The sequence below is a fragment of the Sarcophilus harrisii genome, chromosome 3, assembly GCF_902635505.1.
Source record: "Sarcophilus harrisii chromosome 3, mSarHar1.11, whole genome shotgun sequence".
In the NCBI taxonomy this organism is placed as follows: Eukaryota; Metazoa; Chordata; class Mammalia; order Dasyuromorphia; family Dasyuridae; genus Sarcophilus; species Sarcophilus harrisii.
Genome location: NC_045428.1, coordinates 540493877 through 540504758, shown reverse-complemented (window position 1 = coordinate 540504758; position 10882 = coordinate 540493877). Strand labels below are relative to the sequence as shown.

The 10882-nt window shown below is 45.7% G+C and overlaps 1 protein-coding gene across 6 annotated transcripts in view; it reads left to right on the top strand.

Moving 5' to 3' along the window:
* Positions 1-643: 643 nt before the first annotated feature.
* The window catches only part of COL8A2 (collagen type VIII alpha 2 chain), a 33604-nt gene continuing 23365 nt past the window's right edge, over positions 644-10882 (top strand). For 2 of the 6 annotated variants that reach the window (XM_003765362.3, XM_031962150.1), the window contains exon 1: positions 644-1102. The gene's annotated coding sequence lies outside the window, so the exon portion shown is untranslated. Of the gene's footprint in view, positions 1103-1129; positions 1331-1597; positions 1723-10882 lie in introns of those variants that run through there. The other 4 variants (XM_031962149.1, XM_031962153.1, XM_031962152.1 and 1 more) reach the window with 3 other exon arrangements.

The following is a 10882-nucleotide window of genomic DNA, read 5'->3' as shown; positions in this document are numbered from 1 at the left end:
GAAACCAAAATGTTGAAAGATTGAATGGGGAGAGGAGGGAAAAGGGCACTCAGAATGGACAGCAGAGGGTCAGCTGCTCTTAAATTCCCAATGTATCCTGCTGAACTATTTCCTGTGGCTGAGAGCTTGATCTTAGATTAGGTGAAATTGTCTTTTGGTCCTTTCAGGTAAGTTTCCGGTGATTGGTTTGAAGGGTGGGGCAGGTTTGGGGTTCATGAAAGTGATCCTGTCTTGAAGTGGGCTTCAAGATGAGATGAGAAAGACTGGAGCTATGCGGTCCAGATATCTTTAGGTGACAGAGAACTTTTGGCCTCAGGCAAAGGAAGAACAGAACCATTCTTCCCTGGTGAGATCTTCCCGCCATCCCCCTCCAACCCCAAATGAACCCCAGTCCCAAGTCCTGGGCACTGAATACAAGGGAGAAAGTCAATCAATGTAAGGCTCAGTAGTCAGAGACCAGATAGACGGAACGATAGAGAGATCGACTCAGAGATCTAGAAAATTAAAAAAAAAAAAAAAAAAAAAAAGTCGACAGCTGCCGCCGCAGCCCCCTCTCCTGGCCCTCACCCGAAGCTCCAGCCCCTCTTCCCCTCCCTCTCCCCATCTTGCGCTCTTGCTCCCTCCCTCCTCCTCTCCCCCTCCCTTCCTCCATCCCTCCCTCCCTCTGTCCCGTCTAGCCTTCACCTCCCGCAGCAGGAGCCGTCTGCTCCTCTCGGGCTTGGGAGCTGCCCGCACTGCCCTGCTCTGCCCGACCTTGCCCTGCCCTGCCCTGCCTTGCCCAGCTCGGCCTTGCCCTGCCCTGCCAGGCCCTGGCTCGGGTCCGCTCGGCTCCTCTTTGCTCCCCGGGACCCGTGGTGCTCGCCCGCCTGCCCGGCCTGCCCGGCTAGATCCCGTGGGTTCGGCTCGGCTCGGCTCTGTCGGACATTCAGTAGTCCGAGCCGCAGTCTGCCTAAGAGGCTGAGGCACAGAGGTTGGAAGGGAGGGAGGCAGGGCCGCTGCGGGCCTCGGGCCGGGCTCCGCTGGGGCCCCGAGAGGCCCCATGGGAGCGTGAGGAGCCCCGGGCCCGGCCCGACGGACAAACGGACACGGAGTGACAGCCCAGGTAAGTACCCACCCGGGCGCTCCTAGGGCTGGAAGGGCGTGGCTTGGAGGGTCAGAAGGCATGGTCCGAGCCGGGCACGAGGAGGTTGCCACGCCTGACAGGGGCGCTGAGCATCTGTTCCGTTCCAGCTGAGCGCCAGGCAGCTCGGACGCCAGGGTCCCTGGCCCAAGGATGGATTTTCCGATGGGTCATGCACAGGTCCTTCGCTTTAGGGTCGTCCCTTTCCAAGTGAGTGCCAAGCAACCTGGATGTCTGGGTTCCTGGTCATTGCAATGGGGAGGAGGGGGAGGGAGGAGAAAGAGAAATGGGGGGGGTGTCTTTGCTCCCGGACCACAAGTGTTTTTGCCTGAATAAGGAACCCAATCAGTATAGGCTGGGTCCGGGGGAGGTTGGGGTGGACAATGTGTAAATGTTTGGGGTGGGGAGTCGCGAGGCTCCGGAGACTCCCCACGTCATCCCGAGCGCCCCGCAGCGCTGGTTCTCCCGCCCTCCCCGCCTTCAGCACATTTTCCCGGCTGACACCGAGCCTAGCCGACGGCGCGGAGCTTCGGAGAGTGAGCCGCTGGAAACTCTTGCAGAGAGGGAGGCAAAGAGAGGGGCGCCTGGAGCGGGGCCAGAGCGTAAGGGGGAGCTAGGTCTGGGGACAGAGAGCTGGGGAACGGGGCGAGGGGCACGAGGAGTGGGGGCCAAGGAGAAGGGGATTTGGGCCTGGGGCCAAGGGCATGAGAAGCGGGGCCAGGGAGAGGGGGGATCCAGGCTTGGGGACAGAAAGACCTGTGAGGTCAGGAAATGGAGCTAGGGAAGGGCTTGCTGGGACAGGCGCTGGAAGGGGTCACAAAGTGGGATGCGGAGTGAGGAACTATGAGAAGGGAACCTGAGAGTTAGGTGTTTTAAGAACTGGGGGCCAGAAACAGGAGGTCTGGACAAGAGTTTGAGATCAGGATGCTGGATGTGGGAGCAGAAGTAAACAGGTGAATGGGGATGCCTCCTCCCAAATATAACCCTCCCCACTTAGTATCAAATCAGTGGGGAACATGAGAAAGGGGGCTTCCTCTTCTCCCATCCCAGCTGGAAGAGGAAGAGTAGATGTCAGGGATCTGCAGAAGGGTGTAAGCATCTGCCTCTGGGAATCACACAGGCGACCAGGACTCCTCTGATCTGCCTGTTTCCAGAGGCCCCGAGAGTGGTAGTTTACATGAAATTACCTCAGCGTGCGACATAGAGAATGAAGAGAACTGGTAGGACAGCCAGGACACAGGGTACTCTCTCCTAAAACTTTTGCCCCAGGCATAGGCAGGGACAGCTTCTCATTTTCTTGTATGGATCTTAGCCTCAGTCTTTCTTGGTTGGCGCTGCTTTCCACTATTTCTCTCCCTGTTTCTTTCTATCTTCCTATTCATCTCTAGCTCTCTTCATCTGTCTCTCTGTTGTTCTGTGCTCCCCCCTTTCAGTCTGGGGATCTCCAGCTGTTTTCCTGGTTTCAACCCACCACAGCTGGGTGACTGTGGGCTCTATGGAATGTTGGGTTGCCTCCCCTTCCTCTCCAGTCTTGGGGTGAGACCCAGGCTAAAGACAGGAGGAAGGTGGAGACTCAGAGAATAGACAGAATGGAAGGCCAAAAGTTCTGTGGAGCTCAAAAGCTAGGTTAGGGAACCACCTGGTTTAGCATTAACTAGACTTGCAGGGAGCCTCAGAATCTATAGGCTTGTTTCAGGTCTGTCATGATGAATGAGTCTGGGGAGATGGGGGAAAGCGTAGATCCCTCTGAGGTCATTTCATCCAGCTCCTCGATGCCAAACTGAACTGAATCCAAACCAATCAAATATTCAGAGGAAAAAGAGGAAGGGTCTCCCAGAGATCCTGTTTCCTGTACCAGGTTGGACCATATGGAAGAGGCTCTGTGTGTGTGTGTGTGTGTGTGTGTGTGTGTGTGAATATGAGTGTATAAGGAGAATTCTTTTCTCTAAATTCTTCCAGGGGGCTTGGCAAAGGGAAGGATGGGCAGGAGCTCTCAGAAAGGAGCTGGGGTCTATCTATATCTTGAAGAAAGCAGAAACTTGATTGGGGTAACTTCAGAGAGTCTGGTATGAAGAGCAATGCTAAGGCGGTGGACTTGGTTTGGAGATGGAACCCTATAGGGAAAGAAAAACAGACTCAAACATCCACCCAAAATCTCCCACAGACATATTGACAATGACCATCCAGGAACTCACACACACTTCTGGGTACAGCAGAGACACTCACACGTGCAGACACACACAGATCCTAACACCCAGACATACACACACACTGAGCTCCTCGTCTCCTATTTCAGGCCATCCACAGCAGTGAAAATGAGTGTTTCCTCTCTTTGGCCCAGAGGAGAGGGAAGGGGGAAAAAATGAAATGAATGTGTCTGTGAGGAAGGGGGAGGGGAAAGATCCCTAAATTGGTTTGTCAGCTTGAGGTCTAATTACTGCCAATCCTCCAGTCCTCCCTGCCTTCCTCCTGTCTTGGGAGCTAGATCCAGTGAGGCAAAGGCTTGAGGCCTCCTCCCAGCTTTTCTCTGGCAGTCCCTATTGACAGTCAACTCCCAAAACCAGTTCAGAGTTGCTTCTTCAGCTAGCTGGGGCACATGCCTAGAGGAGGAAGAGGGTCCTAAGCCTCCCCTGAGCAAAGGTTCCATCACTCTTGGGAGATTCAATCCGCTCCCAGCTCTGATCATCAGAATGGGCTGGGGGAGGAGGGCATTGTATATAGATTATCCCCAATCTTGGAAGTCCCCTCGATGCTCCCTATGGTAGGGTTTACTGTTTTGCAGATCAGGTATGTAAGGGTAAGGAGTAATTCTGGAGATGAAAGAGTCAGCACAGTGATAATAAGAGATGCAAGTGTGAGGGAGCTAGCAGTAGCCATGTGCTATGTTTGTGTGAATCAGGTATGTGAGGGCAATGTGAGTGAACATGCATATTGGTTTGTTTTTGAATGAATAGGCATGAGAGAATGTGTCTGGGTGGGTACACACATGTGTGATGGAAATTGTTCTGTGTATGTGTGTGTGTGTGTGTACACCTAATGATTGCCTGTCAGTATGAATGTGTACATGCTCATGTGATGGTACACTTAGGCATTTACTTTTTCTACGGGGTTTACACATTTAAAAAAAGAGAAGCCCTGAATATTTTAGCCATGTGTGAATTTCCTGGAGTTTGTCTTGATCATCAGCCCTTATGCCACACCTCACTTCTGGAGGTCAAAGTAACCAACAGTCAGAAGAGGGATGGAGAGAAGAAATGAATAGAATAAGAGAGACCAAGGGTCAAAAGGTAGAGGGAAAGAGAGAAAGAAAAACATAACTAATGGCTCAGTATAAATTGACATGAATTTTTACAAATTTTCAGTATTTGCTGGACATTGCTATAGTAAGACATTGACTTGAAAGATGACCACTATCTATATATTGACCATTGACCATCTTCTTCTTCTTCTTCTTCTTCCTTCTTTCTTTCTTTCTTTTTTCTTTTTCTTTCTTTCTTTCTTTCTTTCTTTCTTTCTTTCTTTCTTTCTTTCTTTCTTTCTTTCTTTCTTTCTTCTTCTTCTTCTTCTTCTTCTTCTTCTTCTTCTTCTTCTTCTTTCTTCTTTCTCCTCCTCCTCCTCCTTCTTCCTTCTTCTTTTTCTCTTCATTTTCTTCCTCCTCCTCCTCCTTCTTCTTCCTTCTTCTTTTTCTCTTCATTTTCTTCCTCCTCCTCCTCCCCCCTTCTCTTTTCTTTCCTCTGTCTCTCAAAAAGAATAAAATAGAGAATTAGGGATGGTATAATGGAAATAGAAGGAAAGGGAGGTAGACAGATGGGCAGAAGAGATAGAGAACTTGAATGAGGAGAAGGATTATAGAGACATAAAGAAAGAGTTTCAGGAAATGAGAATGGAACTGAGGCATAGGGATACAGGAGATAGGAAGAGAGTCAAATGGAAAATGGGATCTAGGGATAGGAAGCAGAGGAATAGAAAAAGAGGGACAGAGACAAAGGGAAAGATGTGGGAAACATAGTCATTTATATATAGTTAAGTACTTAGCAAATGCTTTTTATATCAAAGACAGAAAGAAACAGACTGGAACAGAGGGATAGAAGTTCAGAGAAACTGGGAGAGACAAGAGGAGAGATAAATGGGGTCAAGGATAGAGGCTTAGATCAGAAGAAGGGATAGAGAGGCAATGGGAAAGGGGGAGACAGACATATAGAAGGACAGAAAGAAATTGTGTGTGTGTGTGTGTGTGTGTGTGTGTGTGTGTGTGTGAGAGAGAGAGAGAGACAGACAGACAGACAGACAGACAGTCACACACACACACACACACAGAGAAAAAAAAGAGATTGACAGTGATAAAAACAGAGAGAGAGATACATACACACAGAGAGAGACAGAGACAGAGAAACAGAGAGGGGTTGGGCAGAGGGAGAAGAGAAAGGAAGGGAGAAGGAGAGAGAGAGAGTGTCTTCGCCAGCCCTTTGGAATAGGTAATACTTCCTGGATTTCTTCTGGGGTCCTCTGTCCTCAAAAGTTTGAAAAGCTTCTACCATCACCCACTGTCTTCTTTACTCAGCACCCTCTTGACTTTGTCCCTGATCGGGGTAGGAGTGAGATGGGGTGGCAATGGGGGATAGTGCTTTCCCCCATAAGAACCTGGATGATGGTCTATTCTTTTCTAGAGCAAAGCATCCTAATGGATGAACCTAATATAACTCCCAATGGAGTTATAAAAAGTAAAAACAACATCTCATATATGTCCAGTTTCTGTCTTTAAAGTGCTTATAATATAGGCAAGGGAATACAATACAAACAAAAATGACTTAATGAAAGTCAGAATCACAAAGGTTCGGAGAGCTGGAGAGGCTTGCTATAGGAATCAGAGGACTCACAAAGTGAATTATACTGTGTCTGGAAATCATAAGCTTCCCATTTCTAGAGGTGTTTAAGTGGAAGCTGGCAGATCCTTTCTTATGGATATTATAGATTCAGTTGCATGTTGAATTGTATGGATGCTGAAGTCCCTTTCAACTCTAAAGAAGAGATAACTTCTAGCTGGATAATATAGGAAGGTTCTATGAAGAAGGCATGTTGTTCCATAAAAGAAGGAAATATTAGCAGGTAAATAGAAGAACTTAGCATTTTGCAAGTTTTAGAATCTAGCATGTACAAAAGCATCAAAAAAGTAGAACATTGGATTTGATCTGCAAACAGCTGTTAGTGCAGTTTGGTCCTAGTGTAAGGTACTCAAGGCCAGGCAAGAAGTGAGTATTATGAAATGAAATGCAAGAAGTAGATTGGTGCCATATTATGAAGGGTTTTGAATGCTAGGATCATGAGTGTGTCTATTTTATCTTGTTGACAATGGGAAGTCATTAAATGTTTCTGAGTGGGAGAATAACATGGTAAGACTTATAGTAATTAGGAAGTTTACTTTGGCATCTGTGTTCACTTATTCACTCATTTATTCACTCACTGTTTAGAGAATGGATTAGAGAGGAGAGAGACTGGAGGCGGAGAGACCAAGTAGGAGGCCATTTCATATAAGAGCCTGAACTCCTGTATTGGCTTTGTAAGTAGAAAGAAGGAATAGATATGAGACAACTAGGATTATATATCTAGAATCTCTCATTTACCTGACCAGACTTCAATGTATATAATTAATAATAATGGAATCCAAAATTGGTAGAGGAATAATGTACCCAGGTTGTAATGAGATAATGTGTTCTGGTAGTAACCATGTATTATATCAATTACCTGAGGCAGAGACTGATTTATTTCTGGTTTTGTATCCCTCAAAGGGAGTCATGTCTTCCTTCAGGAAGAGCTGGGTTGATATGTATGGACTTTGTGACTCAGAGCAAGTAACTTGACCTCTTAGTGGCCCACTGGCAATTCTCCAGATTGCAGTGTAGATGTTTTGTGGAGGGAGCTTCCTTAACTTCTTTACAAGTTTGGACTCCAATTCTTTCCTTTTCTCCAAAAGATAATTTAACTTGAATCCTTCATGGAATAGAATATAAATAGACAGCATGGCAGAGTGGATGGGGGGCCAAGATTGTGGTTAGGCAGACCTGAGTTCAAATCTGACATCTATGTGACCCTGATAATATCATTTCACCTTTTAATAACCTTAGGCAGTTCTTGAAGACTATAAATTAGAACAGTTGACCAACTAAATTTGTTGTGCTTTTGTTGTTCAGCCATTTTTGTCATGTCCTATTCTTTATGACCTTATTTGGGGTTTTCTTGGCAAAGATAATAGAGTTGTTTGACATTTCCTTCTGTGGTTCCTTTTACAGATGAGAAAACTGAGGTAAACAAGGTTAGCCTTAACAAGGTTAAGTGACTTACCAAGGATCATTGGTCTAGTGCGTGTCTGAGGCTGGATTTGAACTCAGGACTTCCTGACTCCCAGCTCAGACTTTTATCCATTGACACCTAGCCCAACAATATAGAGTGAAGAAAATTTTCTCACAGGAAATTCCCCTATACTAATAAAATCGCATTTTGGAAGAAAGAGAGAAGTGTGGTATAATATTGTAGCCCAATAAGACTGCTATTAGTATAAAAGAGCAACAATGTTTCTATATAACAATAAGATATAGTTAGGTAATAACTATATACAAGGTAATAATGTAGTCAAAGCAATTAGGTATAGAGTAACAATGTGGTTACATAGAATATAGGGTATAGAGTATAGATAGTGGCTATAGGGAGTAATACAATAGAGTATACAGTAATATAGAGTAACAACTCAGTAGATACAGTAACTACTTTCTTCCTGAGGGGGCTAACTGTGATTTGAGAGTAGCCTACCTCTTCCTTCTGTGGGGATGATAATGCAGTAATAATGGAAGGGAGGTGGGTGGTCTATGGAGTCAGGTCAGGAGCCTGAGTGCTATAGGAGCACCCACAGAATATGGAAAGGTTCCAGAGAAGGCCTCGGGCGCATTGGTCATCTCCTATGTAGTGAATTTGTATAGATGGTCCAGAATTCCCTAGGACCGAGGAGGATGGAATGAATTGTGTTGAACAGAGGAAGTACTCATAGCCTTGAGATAGTGACTCATGGTACCCATCCCCACCTACATGTCAGCTCTGTGACCCTGGACTTAATCCTTTGTGTCTAAGTTTCCTCATCTGTAAAATGAGAGACTTCAACTCAGTTATCCACTAAGCCCTTCCAGATTTAAATGTATGATTCTATGACAGTTAAGTATCCAATTAGTATCTAGTTCTCTAGACTTTATTTCCAATGCCTCTTCCCTGCTTCCTTCCTTCCCATCTCTTCTCCCAAATCCTTCAAGATTATCTCATCTCTCGTTCTGCAGATGACTTTTGGGTATGTATGTATGTATACACGTCTACATGTATATATTTGTGTATGTTTATGCACATGTGTGTGTGTGTATTGCGTATATGTATGAAGATATAGAATATATTTTTGGGTGTTGCATATATGTGTCTATATGCCCCCACACACATATCACCCCCACCACCACTCCCCTTGTTTCTGATCTCAAGTCCCCAGCTTCTTGTCCTAACCAGTAGCTGGGTCACCTGATGAGGTCATTTGTTGGGGGCCCATCCCTAGAAGGGAAAGGAAATTTAAGCAGGTAAAGGAGACAAGGGGGCTATGATGGTGAGGAGGAAGAGATGGTGGAAAGGAGAAAGAAGAGGACAAGACCATAGGATTGCCAATCCAGAGCTGAGTTAGGAGCATCCTTAGAGGTCACCCAATACAATGATGCTGAAAAGTGGAAGGCATTTCTGAGAAAACACTCAAAGAGGGGAAGGAATGACCCAAAGACTTGAATGAGGTAAACAGAATTAAGTTCTTGCCATCTTCCCACTTCTTAGCTGTTCTCCATATCTCCCATTCACACCCCCTACTACTTCCTGGTCTCATCCCCTTCTCCATGAGAGGCAATATAGTCCAATGAATCAATGATTTGGAGTCAAAGGATCTGGATTCGAATCCCACCTCTGCCATTTACTATCTGTGAGAAATTGACTTAATCTCTCTGGACTTCGGTTTCCTCATTGGTAAAATCAGAGTTTGAACAAAATGGTCCTTTCAGCTCTAAATCTAAGATTCTTATGTTTCTTCTAGTGATTAGATCTCAGAGATCTGTATCCAAATGGAAGGTAGGGAGACATGAGGGAACATCATAACTGTCTCCAAGTATCTAACCTGTTCTCATGTGGAAGGAGTAGCTATTTCTAGCCCACCCAGAACAAGTCAGAACTACCAATGAGGACTGTGCCAGAGTGGTATGTTTTAGCTCAAGGTAAAGGGAAATTTTCTAAGAATTCCTGCTAACATGCAATGAGTTGCTTTGGAAGAGTGATGAGTTTCCCAACGCTGCAGGTCTACAATAAGAGTTTGCAGCACCATTTGTCCTGTACATTATTGAAAAGATTCAGCCTCAGGTAAGAGCTGAACTAGCTTCAATTGAGTTCCTTTCCAGAATAACAAAAATTTCAGAGCTAGAAGAAACCTTACAGGTTATCTGGTTCAACTTACATCTGGCCAAGAATCCCTTCTACATCTTTTAAGATTATGGGATTCTAGTAGGAAGGAGGGGCTGAGGTCTCAAATACCTCATACCTCAGCTCTGAGGGAGCTCCGAGACTAAGGTGAGCTTCAAGGACAGGCTTTAGGAAAAGGGCCAAAGTCAGGAGGCTAGGGGTTCCTTTTCTTGAGAGTGGAAAGAGAATGTGACAGCAAAAATGGAAGAAGGTCCCAGTGGGTCTGGGAATGTTGTAATAATAACTGTTATTGTGATGATGGTTTTAGATTTGAAAAGTGATTTACATATAATATTTCATTTTATTCTCACAACAATTCTGTGAAGCAGGTTTTATTATATGAATTAACAGATGAGAAAACTGAGGTTAACCAAGTTAAATAACTTGTCCGTGGTCATCTAGATCGTAAATACTAGAGACAAGATTTGAACTCAGATCTTTTTGACCCATATCCAACACTCTATTCAAATAAAGCAGATAGGACAGGGAGGGATGGTAAAGGAAGTGTGTTTAGTCTAGGGCCAAGGAAATGGGAGAGATGAGTTTTTCAGGTTAGTTCACATGGACTCCTATTGGTGATTAGATTATAGGCTCAGAATTTCTGTATCCAGGCACTCGAGATTGGCATGTGTGTGTGTGTGTGTGTGTGTGAAGCATTTTTGTCCTCCCATACAAAGTGAAAGGATAGTCCTGAGTATCTGGGAGAGAAGCATATACAGGGAAGAAAATCAATATTTCACTCCTTTAAGGGAACAGGTTGACATGAAATAGTTTAAGACTTCCAGAGAGAACTCCCAGAACAGAATAGACAGGCCCTGTCCTGGTCTGAATGAGGTCATTCACTGACCTCTTTTTGATTAGGGCTTTTGTCCCTCTGGGGAGGAGTGTATGGAAACCTGCTCGGTTTCTGTTGCAAGGGGATTCCACCCTAATAAGGACGTGGAGGTCCCTTCCATGTAAAAAAACTTTCAGGGAAGATTTTCCAGCTTCCCTCTCCTTCCCTCCCCTGTTTCCTCCTTCCCCTTTCCATCCTTCCCTGGATGGCTTGCCATCCAGCCTCTAGCCCTCCCCCGAAGGTGTCCGAGCAGGTGAAGCTGGCCCTAGTTATGGGAAGGGTTTCCTCACCAGGTCATTGATTTGCATTGGCTTGAGTGGAAGGGAGGCCCCAGGCTAAACAGCCTCGCGTGGGCACTTGGAGCAAGGCCAGTTCAGGAGACTTGGGCTCATGTAAAACATTCTTTT